Consider the following 15875-nt stretch of genomic DNA (forward strand, 5'->3'; position numbering starts at 1 on the left):
TCCCTTTGCCTTCCATAATTTTTTTGTTCCCCCTTCTAAGTGAGTTTGAAGCATCCACACTTTGGCCTTCCTTCTTGGTAAGCTTTACGTGGTCTGTGAGTTGTAATTTTTTTCAATTATTTTTATTTTATTTATTTATGTTCCTGTAGTTTCCCATCTCTATTGGACCCCCTCTCACAGTTCCTCACCCCACTTCTCCTCCTTGTTGCCTCTGAGAGGGTAGTCTCCCACCAGGACTCCCCCTTCTCTGGGGCTTCAAGTCTCTCAAGGATTAGGTACATCTTCTCCTACTAAAGCTTGACCAGGCAGACCTCTGCTATATTTGGGCCAGGGGCCTTGGGCTGGACCATGTATGATCCTGGTTGGTGGCTCAACCTCTGGGAGCTCTCTGGGGTCTGGATAAATTGAGACTGCTGGTCTTCATATGGGGTCGCTCTCCACTTCAGCTTCTTCAATCCTTCCTCTAATTCCACCATAGGGTTCTCCAACTTCAGTTCAATGGTTGGGTGTAAGTATCTGGCTCTGTCTCAGTCAATTGCTGGCAGGGCCTCTCACGGGACAGACATTCCATGTTTCTGTCTGTGAGCATATCATAGCATCAGTAATAGTGTCAGACCTTGGTGCCCTCCCATGAGATGGATTCCACTTGGGCCAGTCATTGGACTACCTTTTCTTCAGTCTCTTCTCCAATTTTGTTCCTTCAGTCCCTTTAGACAGGAACAGTTATGGGTCAGAAATTTTGACTGTGGGTTAGTAACCCTGTCCCTCCACTTGAGGCCCTGTTTATCTACTGGAAGTGAGCTCTTTGAGTTTCCTTTCACCAATGTTGGGCATTTAAGCTATGGTCAACACCATTAAGTCCTGAAAATCTCTCATCTCCCAGGTCTCTGGAATTTTCTAGAGAGTCACCCCCCTCCCACACTCCACAAAATGTTTATCTCTATTTATTCTCTTGGTCCTCTGGGCTTCTCTCCTACCCTCCCCCAATACCTAACTCCATTCCCCTTTTCCTCCCATCTGCTATCCAGGTCCTTCCTGCCCTTTGCCACCCATGATTATTTCCTTCCCCCTTCTAAGTGGAATTCAAACATCTTCAGTTGGGCCTTCATATTTGTTTTACTTCTTAGAGTCTGTGGGTTGTGCCCTAGGTGTTCTGTATTTTTGGGCTAATATTGATTAGTCATTGAGTACATACCATATATGTCCTTTTGGGTCTGAGTTACCTCACTCGGGATGATATTTTACTAGTTCCATCCATTTGCCTACAAAATTCATGATGCCCTCATTTTTAATAATTCAGTAGTACTCCATTGTGTAAATGAACCACATTTTCTGCATCCATTCTTCAGTTAACTGACATCTGTGTTGTTTCTAGCTTCTGGCTATTACAAATAAAGCTGCTATGAGCATAGTAGATTATGTTTCCTTATGGTATTGTGGGGCTTCTTTTGGGTATATGTTCATGAGTGGTAAAGCTGGGTCTTCAGGTAGAATTATTTTCAATTTTCTGAGGAACCACCAAATGGATTTCTGTTGTTGTAAAAATATAAAAATAAAAAAAGTAAGGTTGTCTTTTACTTGCTCTAGGCCCGGCACCTCAGTGCCCCAAGATACCTGCTAGATATCTTGGCAGAAACACATCCCAACTCCTCAGCGGCCGAGTGTCTCTTCTACCGCACACTTTCCTACACTCAAACTGTCACATAAAAGAACATACAGCACAATAATCTTAGATCAAATTGATAAGCTATAATTGCCCACTTAAACATACAAAGCCTGGTACCATCCATCCCTTAGGAACATTGATAACAACTTTATGTCACCCTCCATATTGTCCTGCCACGGCTTCTCCCCTTCTCTTTCCCTCCTGTCTCTTCCTCTCTGTTCCAGTCTCCTCCTCTTCCTTCAAACTTCTCTCCCGCCCATCCTTCCTTCTCCTCCAATGACAGGCCTCCTTCTATCCTGTATCTGCCCCTCACCTGTACTTTACAAATTCAATGGGGAGAAGGTTCTGGTGAAGTCACCTGATTCCTGAGTAGTGAATTAGCATCAAAATACAGATAACTTCAGGGCAAACCACAACAGATTTCCAAAGTGGTTGTACCAGTCTGCAATCCCACCAGTAATGGAGGAGTGTTCCACTTTCTCCACACGCTCACCAGCATGTGCTGTCACTTTTAGTCATTCTAACTAGAGTGAGGTGAAATCTCAGGATTGTTTTAATTTGTATTTTTCTGATGACTAAGGACGTTGAAACTTTCTTTAAGTGCTTCTCATTCATTCGAGATTCTTCTATTGTGAATTCTGTTTGGTTCAGTACCCCATTTTTAACTGGGTTATTTGGTTTTTTGGAGGTTAAATTCTTGAGTTCCTTATATATTTTGTCAGATGTAGGGTTAGGTTGCTCACTTTCTCCCTATCTATTCAATATAAGACTTGAAGTTCTGGCCAGAGCAATTAGACAACAAAAGGAGATTTACGGGGATAGAAATTAGAAAGCAAGAAGTCAAAGTATCAATATTTGCAGATGATATGATAGTATACATACTCAAACCCCAAAATTCCACCACAGAATACCTACTGTTGATAATTTCAGCAAAGTGGCAAGATATATAACTAACTCAAACAAATCTGTGGCCTTCCTTAACATAAATGACAAATAGGCTGAGAAAGAAATTAGGGAAATGACACCCTTCACAACAGCCACAAATAGTACAAAATATCTTGGTGTAACTCTTACCAAGCAAGTGAAAGACCTGTACAACAGGAACTACAAATCTTTAAAAAAAAAAAAGAAATTGAAGACTTCAGAAGAAGGAAAGATGTCTTATACACATGGATTGTCAGGATTAATGTAGTGAAAATGGCCATCTTACCAAAAATAATCTACAGATTCAGTGCGACCAGTATCAAAATCATAACACAATTCTTCACAGACACAGAAAGAGCAATTCTCAGCTTCATATGGAAAAACAAAAAACCCAGGATAACCAATACAGTTCTCAACAATAAAAGAATTTCTGAGAGAATTACTATCCCTGACCTAAACCTGTAGTACAAAGCAATAGTCATAAAAACCAACTGGTATTGGTAGAAAAACAGACAGGTTAATCAATGGAATAGAATCAAGGACCTAAAGTAAACACACACTCCTATGGGCATTTGATCTTTGACAAAGAAGCCAAAACACACAGTAGGAAAAAGAAAGCATCTTCAATAAATGGTGCTGGTCTTAATGACACTTAGTATGTAGAAAAGTGAAAATAGATCCATATTTGTTACTTGCACAAAGCTAAAGTCCAAGCTGATCAACAACCTCAACACAAAACCAGATACATTGAATCTAATAAAGGAGAAAGTGGAAAAAAAACTTTGAACTCATTGGCACAGGGGAAATTTTCCTGAATAGAACACCAATGAATAGCTCAGGTTCTAATATCAAGAATTGATAAATGGGACCTCATGAAGTTGAAGAACTTCTGTAAGGCAAAAGACACCATCAATAGGACAAATCAGCAACCTATAGATTGGGAAAAGTATTCACTAAAAATTTAATTTTTAACAAAAATTAAACTATGGGAATAGGTGAAAAATTCTTTTTGCTGAAGAACATATGTCCTGCTTAAAATTTCACATGTGGACTTATCTTTATTTTATAGACTTACCTTTTTCAGTTATTGAGTAATTGATTGATTAATTGACTTTATATCCAGATCACAGCCCCTGGTCTTTCTAGTCCCTTTCCTCACATAACCCTTACTCCCATTCTCCTTCCCTTCTCCTCTGAGAACAGACAACAGAGTCAGGCAGACCCTGTTCCAGTGTTTGGGGAACCACATGAGATCAAGCTGCACATCTGCTACGTATTTGTGTGTTGGCAAGGTAAAGACTTATTAATAAACACATAGAAAAGTTTTAAAATTAGAGCCTACATGTGTTCTAAGTGCATAAATGAGTTCAGTTGGTGTGAACCAGCAGTGAGAAGAAATCCACAAGGGAACTAACCTGTCTTGAAGGCCTTGCCTGTCTGTAGCTCTGATATTGCAAATAGGTTGTACAAAAACTGCCATACAGTACAGAATAAATTAACCATGATGAAAATATTTGATTAACATGAACAGTGTCACAGTGTTAAAAAAAGGAATATTACACCGTTTTAGTCATGATGATTTAATGTTAAATACCAAAGTAGCTGAAACATTTACATTAGGTAGAGAAGCTTCTCTTATTCACACACTTTACTTGTGAAATGGTGTTAAGACCAAGTCACTTAAACATGTTAACTTTCCAAAATCTCCAATGGTACTTAGTGGCAAATAAAATTTTTATTGCACTTGGATAATTTTAGACAATTAGCTGTCCCTGAAATATGATTTATCCAAGAACCCCAAGTGGGACATCGGCATTTATCACTCATTGGAGGAGAGTAATTCTAGTCATCGCTGAGGATGTAGATATTTATTGTGACAAATCAGCTAATGGACTCTATAACACTTTGGCGAAGTAAAAATCTCTAGGTAAAATACATAAAATATAAGCAGATTACTTATATGTGCTCTAATAGAGATTGGATGTGTACACAAATCTTAAAACTTCAGAGCTACATATTATATTTTAAAACTATAATTTATAATATGTTCCTTTAAATGGCTCTTTCCATACACAGAGGCAGAGAAAAATTACACTAATATATGTTTTTTACACCAAAACCACCATTACTTCTTGCTAGAATCCTCTAAGTGTGTTACATATCATCTATATTTCCATGTGAATTATAGATAATGAATAAGCACACACATAATTTTTCAAGTGGGGTTCAGTAGCACACACAGAATTGAAAATGTCTCAGAGTAGGCTATTCAATAATTGCCCATGGGTCTGATAATGACCACTAGAACCCAAACCATATAACGTTTTAACTGGTTTTACATATAACTTTAATTTATTCTTAACATTGCTCATCTTCTCTTCAATGTGCTCCATTGTCTTTAGGGGAAAAATATGCTTCCCCAGGACTTTAAATGCCCTCCTAGCCTAAAAGATACAAACAGGCTCCAGGAAGTCACACGTATCCATCCAGGGCACAGGTCACGTTTGTTTACACAAGCCTCCCATCTTCTCATCTATCTCTGAGGTGCTGATGTTGCCTTATTTCCTCGCAATGACATTTCCTGTCAGCAGCAGAAGTGGGAAACCCTGTTTGATTTTATGAGACTGTGCCTGTGGTTTTCCATCAAAGTTGAATCATCTGTACACGTGTGTGGCAGGAACTGGCAGAACTTTTTATTCTACACCTTCAATCTATAGGCCTCCTGCCACTTCCTTCGATTATTAAAGTGGAAACACTTGAGTTAACCCTTTACACTTGAATTTTTACAAATCTTATCAGGCCTAACAAGAAATGTGTTTTCAATTTAAAACCTGTAACATTTTCCTCAAACTGATGCTTATGCACCAGTAGTATCTTTGAGAACGGCACTAGGGAATTTTTGTAGTCCTAGTAAATGAAAGCTATGTTTATATTTTTGTGTGCAGGTTTGAATGGGGTGGGGGGGGGACGTGTGTGTGTGTGTGTGTGATGTGTGTGTGTGTGTTTGTAAAGGTAGCCCACCAGACAACTTAAGCCACTAAAACAAATATTCTCTTTTTAATAATACAATTGAATCCCCACAGATGTTAATAACCGAATGTATAAGAATTCCTTTCATATACAAGCCGTGGAAAGTTATAGATATATGAGGAACAGAAATGGCCTATTGGAAAGTTAGTACAATGGAAGTAACAAGATTTCTTGATACTCAATTCTCACCACAACTTGACTTTCTCCAAAAAGTTTCTACTATTTCAATGAATGAAAAAATGGACTCCCATTCTAAATCAATGCAAAATCACAGTATGAATAACCGGGATGTCTATGTAGTCCAAAGACACTTTCTCTAATCATCTAGCTGCAAAAAAAAAAAAAAAAAAAAAAACCTCTCTTCTATTTTTGCCCATGGTTTTACAAAGCCTTATTTATTTCAGAGTCCATTAACACACAGCACTACACACACACATACACACACACAATGATGTGTTATTTACAGTTTTTCTTTCATTTAAAATGCAAAAATATCTGTTTCTATGAATAGCTTTCTTCCTACCCTCCTAATAACCCAGACTACAACAAAATTTCTCAAAAATATGACAAAAATCAAAATGTCATAAATTAGTCATTTGTAATGGAGTACATCTGTGATGCTTTTGATTATAAAATTTTTCATCTACTGTAACCATATCAGTAGTTTAACATTATTTTATACTACTACTTACTTAATTTTACTTGTATTTATTTTTTTACTAATAAATGTCAAAATTAAAGGATATTAAATAGTAATTTCAATAAGATAGAAGATCTTACATGAACTACACTAATTTTAAATGATCTATATATACATGTTATGCTTCAGAAAATACTAAAGACATCCTTGGAAAGTCAAGTCTGAGATTTATCAGCCAGAACTAGAAAAAGAATGAATGAAATTTAGAACAAAGGTGGAAAATAAGAATAGGTTAAATTTTTCTTTAACTATATCACTGCCTTTATCTTCTGCATTACTATTTGGTGATTTATTTTGTTCATATTAGTTTTTTAACAATATTGAAAATTATGGGGTTGGGGATTTAGCTCAGCGGTAGAGCGCTTGCCTAGCGAGCGCAAGGCCCTGGGTTCGGTCCCCAGCTCCAAAAAAAAAAAGAAGAAATAAAAAAAAATTGAAAATTATTTCTTGATATACTGATTTCTGAAGACACTACTGACTTTGGACACAGGATCCAGAGAATTCAGGCTGGATTTGAGCTGAAAGCCTCCTCTCTGAGAATTAGCTTTTGTAGTACCAGAAAATTTCAGGTAAACTTTCATGGGACAGAAGCAAGCAACATTCCACCCAGTTCTGATGCCTACAAACTACAAGGATGGCCATAATGGCATAACTTCAAAAGTATAATCGATGCATGTATAGTCTAGTGGTAAGCAACAGGTCTCTCAGTGAACTTATATCACGCTCAACAAGAGAGAAATAATGCCTACTACTGGAAACCTAGCCAACAATTGAGGTCTAGAGAAATTGTGAATATGGAGGAGATCTGACAGACCCCAATTTCCTAAACCAGCACAATTCCCATATATAACTGCATTATAAATATTTATCCTCTTGCCCACAGAAAAGTGTAACTCTCACTTATCAAAGAAACATTTATTTGCAACTTATGGATACCATTAAAGCAAACCACAACTGATTAAAATATTGAGAACAAATAATTCTGTGGTGTCCATGTACAGCATGACTCCTACACCTAATGCTCAGGAAACATCACGGGAGAGAGACTGGACATGCAGAAGGGTTGGCGGAATGGGACATCTGATATGGGATGTTTCTCCTAGAAATGACAAGGAAATCAAACTCATGAACTCTCAACGAATTGACAGCCTTGACAAGATCTGCATGAACGGCACCAATAGTCACACCAAGGTGGAAAAAGGAAAAGGACCATCAACTCTAGAAAAGTACCACAGGCAACTAAGAAATGTTAAAAGACGGAGGGATAATTTTCTCCATGGATGATGAATCCCTCTAATGTGTTATCTAAAATCAAGCCTCAGCCCTGAAGTTGTGTGTGTGTGTGTGTGTGTGTGTGTGTGTGTGTGTGTGAGTGTGTAGAGAGAGAGAGAGAGAGAGAGAGAGAGAGAGAAGACAGACAAGAGAGGGGGAGGAGGGAAGGAGGAAAGAAGGAAGGAAGGAAGGATGAAAAGGAGGGAGGGAGGGAGGGAGGGAGGGAGCGAGGGAGGGAGGGTGGGCGGGCATGTTAACAATTCTACAGTCCTGGCGCTTCCACAGTGGGAGCTTCTTAGTTTTTCCAGGACAGCATGGGAGCATGTGATGAGCTACAGCCCAGGAAAGAACTCACAGAGTGAGAAGCAATAGATTTAGGTTTTCTGTTTGTTTGCTTGCTTGTTCGTTTGTTTTATATTTCCACCTGGGCTCGTCTTGAACATAGATTTTACAGATCACCCAGTGACCCTGAGTGCTAGCTGTACATTAGATTCACTTGGGGAGCTTTAAATTACTATCAAGTTCTAACCACACCCCCGAAGACAGAGTTATGGGTGTGTTAGGGGATTTAAAACTCTCCATTTAATTCTAACACACAACAAGGAACCTGGATCCAGCCTGGTTCCTTCACTTTAAAAATGAAGAAACAGGCTCTGAAAAATGTAACTTGACACAGATTTTGTGAGACTACTTCTTACTCACTGATCTCAACTTAGCTTTTGGGTTCACTTTTCTGGGAATCCAAAGTCACCCAGGATCTCGTGCTTCTCAGTAACATCTCACAGTCTTCATCGGATGGCTTCTACTGTCCTTTTCCTCACTATTGAGATGCCTTTAAAAGGGGTGCCACTGGCATTTTTAGAAACTACACATTCCTACTATACAATATAAGAGTCAATAAACATTTATCGAGCATGAGAAGAAAAATCTGCAAGAGCATTTTATGATGAGGGAGGGTATTGAGTCCTGCTCTCCCTCGTATCTCCAGGTTCCTCAGGTGATGACTCTGAGTGTGAAGGGCAGAGAAAAATTCCTGGTTTACCTTTTCTTCTAGAAGCAAAAGGCCATTGTTGAATGGGTAAGCAATTTTTATTTATCCCTTAGTTCCTAAGAATGAACCAAAATTCTATCCATAGAACCCAGTGTCCTAACAAGGACACTCACTTAATTTTATACTATAGACTATTTCTTCAACTTATTTCATCTTGCTACCAGTCTCTTCTCAATTGTTTTCCCTTTCTGTAGAATTTCTTCCCCTGTCCCTTTTCTATCAGAGGTCCATCCATCCTTTAAATTGCAGCTCAAATATCACTTCCCTTGTGAAACCTTTCCCTGACCTTTCAGACAGAACAGGTCATTCCCCATTTCATGCTCCTGTGGCACTCAGACACAGGGCCACAGTGCTGGGAAGCAGCGAGGTGCTCTGCTCTGCACACCTTGCATAGCACCTCTGAGAGAAGAGCCCTACATTATTTTTATTTATATTTATATCCTAGTATTCGGTCCAACTCTAATATAGTTGGAACCCAATAAATGTTGAGGGAAGCCTGTTCATTTTTCCTGAAAAGTTCTGCGGCTTCAAACAGCACAACTATAGAAAGAAAAAGAGTTAAGTGGTTCAATGAACAACAAGGCAAACAAGAAAAGTGCTTTGAAACTCAATCGGGGTATAATTAATTGGAATTTAAGATGTTCAGTAGGTGGTGACATTCTGGGTCTCAAGGTCTGATGAGATTCTACACAAATCAGGCTATAAAAGTATGAAGCTGCCAGGTATGATGATGGCATCTGCCAGTACCTATAGTTACAAGTAAATGCATGTAATTCTAGTACTCTCTCAGCAAGTGGGTGCTTAGGGAGGGACTGCGTTAGAGAGCTGTGTGCGTATATAGTAAGGGGCATGCTGCTTCGATGCTACAGCAAGACCTGTTTCAGCAAAATACCATACTATAAACAACAAAAAGGGTGAAGCAGACACCGTTTTACTTAGAATGTTGTGTCCTGGGAGGATGGGGATATAAATTCATGCTAGTTTAGACTTGTTCATAGTGTGTGTGTCTGTGTGTCTGTGTGTTTGCGTGTGTGTGTGTGTGTGTGTATGTCTGTGTCTGTGTGTGTGTGTCTGTGTGTGTGTGTGTGTGTGTGTGTGTGTCTGTATGTGGTTTCAAAGTCAATCCATGTATATCCTAAAACTAATACATAAAATTAATAATGAAAATTTGAGCTGAAGAAAGAAGTGGGACAGAGGTTACTTTTTGAAATTTCTGATATCCAGTTTTGAAAGTGTCAAGAGATATAAAATTCAATATTAGTTAAAGCTATGTGTTTTATTAGAATAAAATGATCTCAAGTTGTAAAATACTGAATAATTTTAAGTAGAACTATGTCTCATTATTTGCCTGAGGAATGAGTTATTGAAAATTAATTTGAAAATGACTCCAATTTTCTGCAAAAAAATAAATTGCATTCAGTTAAACAGTGTTGTCCCCTATGTAGAGATTCAGTATGATGGACAGGAGCTCTAAGACATCTTACCAACAGGGAGCTAAACCTTAGAGCCATCAGCCAAAATGTCCAGAATCTCCTGGCCCTTTCCCAGCAGAGCTAATGTTACTTGTTCACCACCAACACTGGTTTTCTTCCAAGTATTCAGCCATGTGATTTCATTTTTGTTACTGTCAGCCATGTTAAAACATTATTAAGCTATAATTTTTTCACCCCACATGAAAATATATGCAAGAGAATCTCATCAATTCACTTTAGTATAAGCCACCGCATATTTCCAAATCCATTATGAAATCTCAGCTCATTGCTTTTTAGCAAGGACAAAGTGTCTTGTTCTCTGGGTACCTTTCCTGCTTGAGTTGTGTTGGCCCCTGTGTTTGCATCGTCTTTGCCACTTGCCGAGGGGGAAAATGTTTCTAGCCTCCCTAATAGCTACTCTTAAACCAGAGTTTGCATCAGTATTCGTTCTGCTACCTAAAAAAAAAATCTGTCAAGGTTTTATCCATTCCCTGTAACCCTTGAGTTTTCTAAGAATAATGAATGAATGAATCATGTTGAAATTACAGCATCATATTCCTCCTTTTAAAAATCGAGCCCCACACTGACTTCCCTGAATTTGCAAACCTTTCTTAGTGGTAAATGGGTAAATGCTGAAGCAGGGTTTTTGCCATCTTTTTTTGGATAACAATTATTGTGGGTGTGGGCAGTCAGCCTCAGTATGAGGTCAATCTCCAGATGTGGTGTGGAACACGGAGAGTACTGTGCATGTGGTGTTCAGAGCCACAACAGAGTGTCTGCACACCTGGTGTCTGCGCGGAAATGAGGAAAGACCAGGTTGTATTATGAAACTCTCTTCTACTCAGACGTCACTGGTGATGAGTCCTGTCGTTGTACAAGAAGATGCTCCTCCTCGTGCACACTGAAATGATGCATCTCGGCAGATGGAGCGTCGGCACATTGGCAGCAGATTGGACTGTCACATCAGAGTCTGCAGCAAGTTCAGCAAAACACCAAGCGCAACTGTCAGTTCCCTGAGGACATGTATTCAACATATGCTCTGATTAAAAATTTATTTTTGTCCACTTAAATTAAGTTCATATGTCATGCTAATTGTCTATTTCTGCCCAGTCTTTGTTTCTTAATCCATTGACCTTCAAGGTGGTCAAGAATCCATCTGCTGAGTTTGGGGCAGAGAGCATTTCACTGAAGACTGGCGATGGGAAGTGAGAAACAGAAGGGGGATCGAGGCCTTGTACACCATTTCCTACCAGCATTCTTTAAATAAAGGACCGTTTGCAGTACATTGGCAGGAGGAACCCCACAGAGCATGCGCACAACATACCAAATTATGTGGTCTTCTCATCATCAATGACCCGTAAGCTCTACAATCCAGAAGAATTGTCCGCAGCTCTGAAAGACATTATTAATACTTGGCTTTGTAGAGTCATCTGGGAACCTGAGAGCATTGATTTGTAGACACATTCATCATTTTTGACTAAATTTAAGAAGGAATCTCTCTCTTAAACTTTTCAGCCTTTCCCAGATCTGAACATCTTTGGGCGTATGTAGAGCCATTGTTTCCTAATTACCTAATCACTCCCTGGGAGGGTTGCTTAAACCGTTCTCTACCCAAGTTTATATATTCTTAACTTTAACAGCTTTGCTTGGGAGTCAATGAAACTGAAAGGGTATTGAGGTAATGTGTCAGTCCAGACCTAGTGCCTGCACTTGGCCATTGTTGTCATGATCGAGCAGAGCGCTGCACTGTGCTTTGAAGACCACAGCAGTGGAAGGAGACAAGGAAAGCATCCGCATAATCTAGACAACACACAACTCTTTCCTTTTCTAATTGTTCATAATTTCAACAAAGCAGCCAGGGGTATTTTGGAAATTTCCAGACAAATGAGAAAAAATAGTAACTTATGAGAGTAACAAGACAACTTCTAGGTTCAGAAGAGGGATCTACAGTTCAGATTTTGTTTAGAGATATACAATTAGTGGGTTTCTATATACTTTCAAACTTAACGGCTTTGATTATGGGGAATAGTCAGATTCTCAGTTTCAAACTTTCCTTACTCCACAAGCTACGCTCTCAATTTATACTTTAAAAACTCTACCTGTTCTTAAAACTCTGTCACATGAAAAATTACCTGACTTACTACACCCACAGCACAATGAAACACAGCCCTCCATATTTTCTAAGAAAAAAACTTTGATAGGAAAAGGCATTGCCACGCCTTCCAGCTAAGGTGTAGAATATGGAAAACCTCTGGGCTTCTTGCTCCCTACAGCAGACTGAATCAGCATCTGCAAATACTTTCTCTGATTCTTCTTGAGGGAATATGTTGATCCCTGTTTAACCAGGATCATTTGTACATGCTACAAATATATTTTCTTTGGATATGCCTAATTCATAAGAAAAAATTATTCTCTTCAAATTTTTGGAACTTTTAAGAGTCAAATGAATAAAAGAAAAACTTGACATGTCACCTTAAAATTTATGAGTGTGTGTTTATATGTGTATGTGTGTGTGTGTGTGTGTGTGTGTGTGTGTGTGTGTGTGTGTATGTGTAATTGTGTGTGAATGACTGACTTTCACTGGCATATCACTGAGTATCATATCATTAGCTGTGAAATGGCATTCCTATAGATTTTTTTCTATATTGTGATGTGATAAAGGTGATGATTGTGGTGGGTGCTATTTTTTAGGCTAGGTACACTTTAAAAATGAAGAAACAGGCTCTGAAAAATGTAACTTGACATAGACTTTGTGAGACTATTTCTTGGTCACTGATCTCAACTTATATATTTGGATGAAATGTCATGGAGGGTTTTGGTTTTGGTTTTTTTTTTTTGTTTCTTTTTGTTTTTGTTTTGTTTTGTTTTGTTTTTGCTTTGATTAATATATATTTTCTTGGATGCAACTTACAATGTTGTCTTGCAAAAGTCATTACTAGTGCATTTATGATGTCCAAAGAGTTATGAATAAATGTATATAAAAATATTTTTGCTTTAACTGCTTTACCTTGGCCTAATTGTAAAGCCGTGTGTGTGACTCTGTGTGTGTTATTAAAATGACATTTCAACATTTTATTCATTTCACTCTTAAAACTTCCCAAAATTTCAACACAACAATCTTTTCTTTTATGACAAGACACAAAAGAAACAGCAACCATATTTCAACTAATATTGTCTCCTTCAGAGTGGCTATAAGTCTTATCTTTTGTAATTGCTCTGGTGACTATAATCATTAATCCCGTGTTTTGAAAATTATTTAAGATTGAAGGTACTACAGTAGTGCCATATTGCTTCAGTCTCCAGAGCCCTAAGGAAAGATTTAGTGCATTTTCAAAAGAATTTTGCAGGTAGGAGCCCAAATGGATTTTCAACTATGCCTCAACCTTTTTGAAACCTACTGATGTTGAATAGTCTTTTACTGGTTGCCATGCCAACTGATACCAGAGGAACACTCCACAGCGCGTTCATCCCTTAGAAAGCTTCACCAGATGTCTTCAACAAATTGCTATGAAAAGACTTTGGTCTGTCAGTCTTGTTAGGAGATAAAAATCAGGCTATGAGACGTCCCTGCCTTCACGTCTGATAAAACCAACCCATAAAATATGTAGACTTGTTCTACTCTCACAATAAACCAGGAAAATCTCTCACCCTCACCCCTACCCTTCTTACTTCCTGAAGCAGGATTTTTAAAATATTTATGCTCTTATTTCTCCATGAAGCAGAAGCCATTATATGCTGCAGCTGACATTGTCTGGCCTAGCAAAGCGAGAAGCATCTGGCTTGCAGCTCGAAGAGACAGCAAGTTGATAAATTATTGATTTACATAAATCAACACCCTTTAAATATTGGTCTTTGGAAGAAAAAGGCTTTTATGCTATTTCAGGTTGAAAAGTGCTAAGATGATAAATTCAGAGTCAGCTCTATCACAAGTTTATATTTCTAATCAAAGATATACAGGCATTTCATGAATGTGTATGTTGTATGCTTTAAGTTTGCGATGAAAACGACAAAATGTTATGTTCCCAAGAACCACGCTAAGAGGATTTCTTTAAAAAAATATTTGTAATTTTAAGTTTAACTGTTTTATTTACTCCTGAAATGTTGGTAGAAATTTTACTAATGAATATAATATTATTTATGAATTGGTGTCTTTAAAAAAAGGGAAAAAAAGGAGACCTGGTAAATACATTTTCATGGAATTTTATTTCCATGTACCAGTTGGCATCTCTATAGTAAATTGTAGGTTTGCACATGCAAATGAATCATTAACTGTCAGACTATTTGTTTGCATATGCAGTAATTCCAAAGCAATATGAAAATGTGTGGAATTTGCATATACAATTGATATTTTAGCATTAAAGAAGACTGTTTTATGAGTAAGAATTTAAATAAAGTCTTATTTCTAATGCTAAAGTCAAAGAATTACAAATTTGACTCCAAACTTATTTTAGGTTACTTAGTTTTATCATGGTTTATAATTAGTCAAAGCTCAGATAAAACACCACATTTTAAATTAATCAACTATAAAATTACCTCTTTGTGTTTCTGTGAACACGTAGCCCCTTTCTGTTTCTGAGCTCATATACACATGCACTTATGAGTTTGTGGCTTATTAGAACTGTCTGCATTTTCTAATATGAATAGATAACTTTTTACATATTATATGAATATTAAATATGCTTTTTACAAAGTATTTCTATGTATTTTGGTATCAAATAATCTAGATTGAGTAATTTTGATATTTTCTCCTAATTTTATTAAAAACAACTCCACACAGCCTACCTCAGTCACATTCTCTTCTTTAAACACTTCACAGCCCCTCTTTACCTCCAACTCACCCAGTTCCATGTCTTTTATTCTTTTGTTTTGTTTTCTTTTGTTTTGATAGGCATATTGAGTAAAACTGTCTGATTCTCTTCCATGATTTCAAAGAAAGAAAGAATCATGGATTTTTCCCAATATGATCCCTGTCACAGAATCTTAACATAAGAGTTTGTAATGAAGAACCCTAGGGGCTTTTGCAAGCCTTACACCCACCTCCTCAGGTTAAGGCTGGGCTAAGTTCCGTCTCCACCCACAGTTCTCAGGAGGAGCAGGGACATTCTTGAAAAACCACAGAATGTACTGATAGTCACCTGACCCAGATAGAGTTTGAATGCATGTCATATGCTTGCTAGCCAGGAGATTCAAAGGTCAGTATTCTTAGCCAATAAGTTTAAACTGTAACCTTGCTGATGTAACCTGTAGTGCTAAAAAGTATAAAAACAGCTTCTTATAGCCATTCGGGGTTGCCTTCTAGTCACTAGCCACAAAGGGCTGATTGAGGGTCGAGCCGACTTACCGGAAAAATAAACCTCTGGCATTTGCATCGAACTCTGTTCTCGTGTCTCTTTGTGCGGGGAGGTCTCCTGATAGTAAAGACTCACTTTGAGCCTTACAGTCCCTCACATGACAGTCAGGAGTCATCTTCCAAAGGCATGTGTCAGGATGATCTTGCAAGTCCTTTCTTCAAGAGGACTCTGAACAGTGGTACCGCTCTTCTTCAACTTTCCTCTATCAGCGTCAGGAATAATGTGGCCAGCAACTGTCCTAAAAGGAAGAAATGTGATGGGTATTCAAGATCGCTTCACAGACAGTTTGGCATTCAAGTGACACCTTTTCTGCCAGCTGTAGTTTGTAAGAATGACTTTTCTCTAACGAAAGTAAATTATGTATCTTTTCAGGCTAGGTCAGCACATTAGCATCACTGCCATCTGGGTG

This window comes from Rattus rattus, chromosome 3 (assembly GCF_011064425.1).
Source record: "Rattus rattus isolate New Zealand chromosome 3, Rrattus_CSIRO_v1, whole genome shotgun sequence".
Taxonomy (NCBI): domain Eukaryota; kingdom Metazoa; phylum Chordata; class Mammalia; order Rodentia; family Muridae; genus Rattus; species Rattus rattus.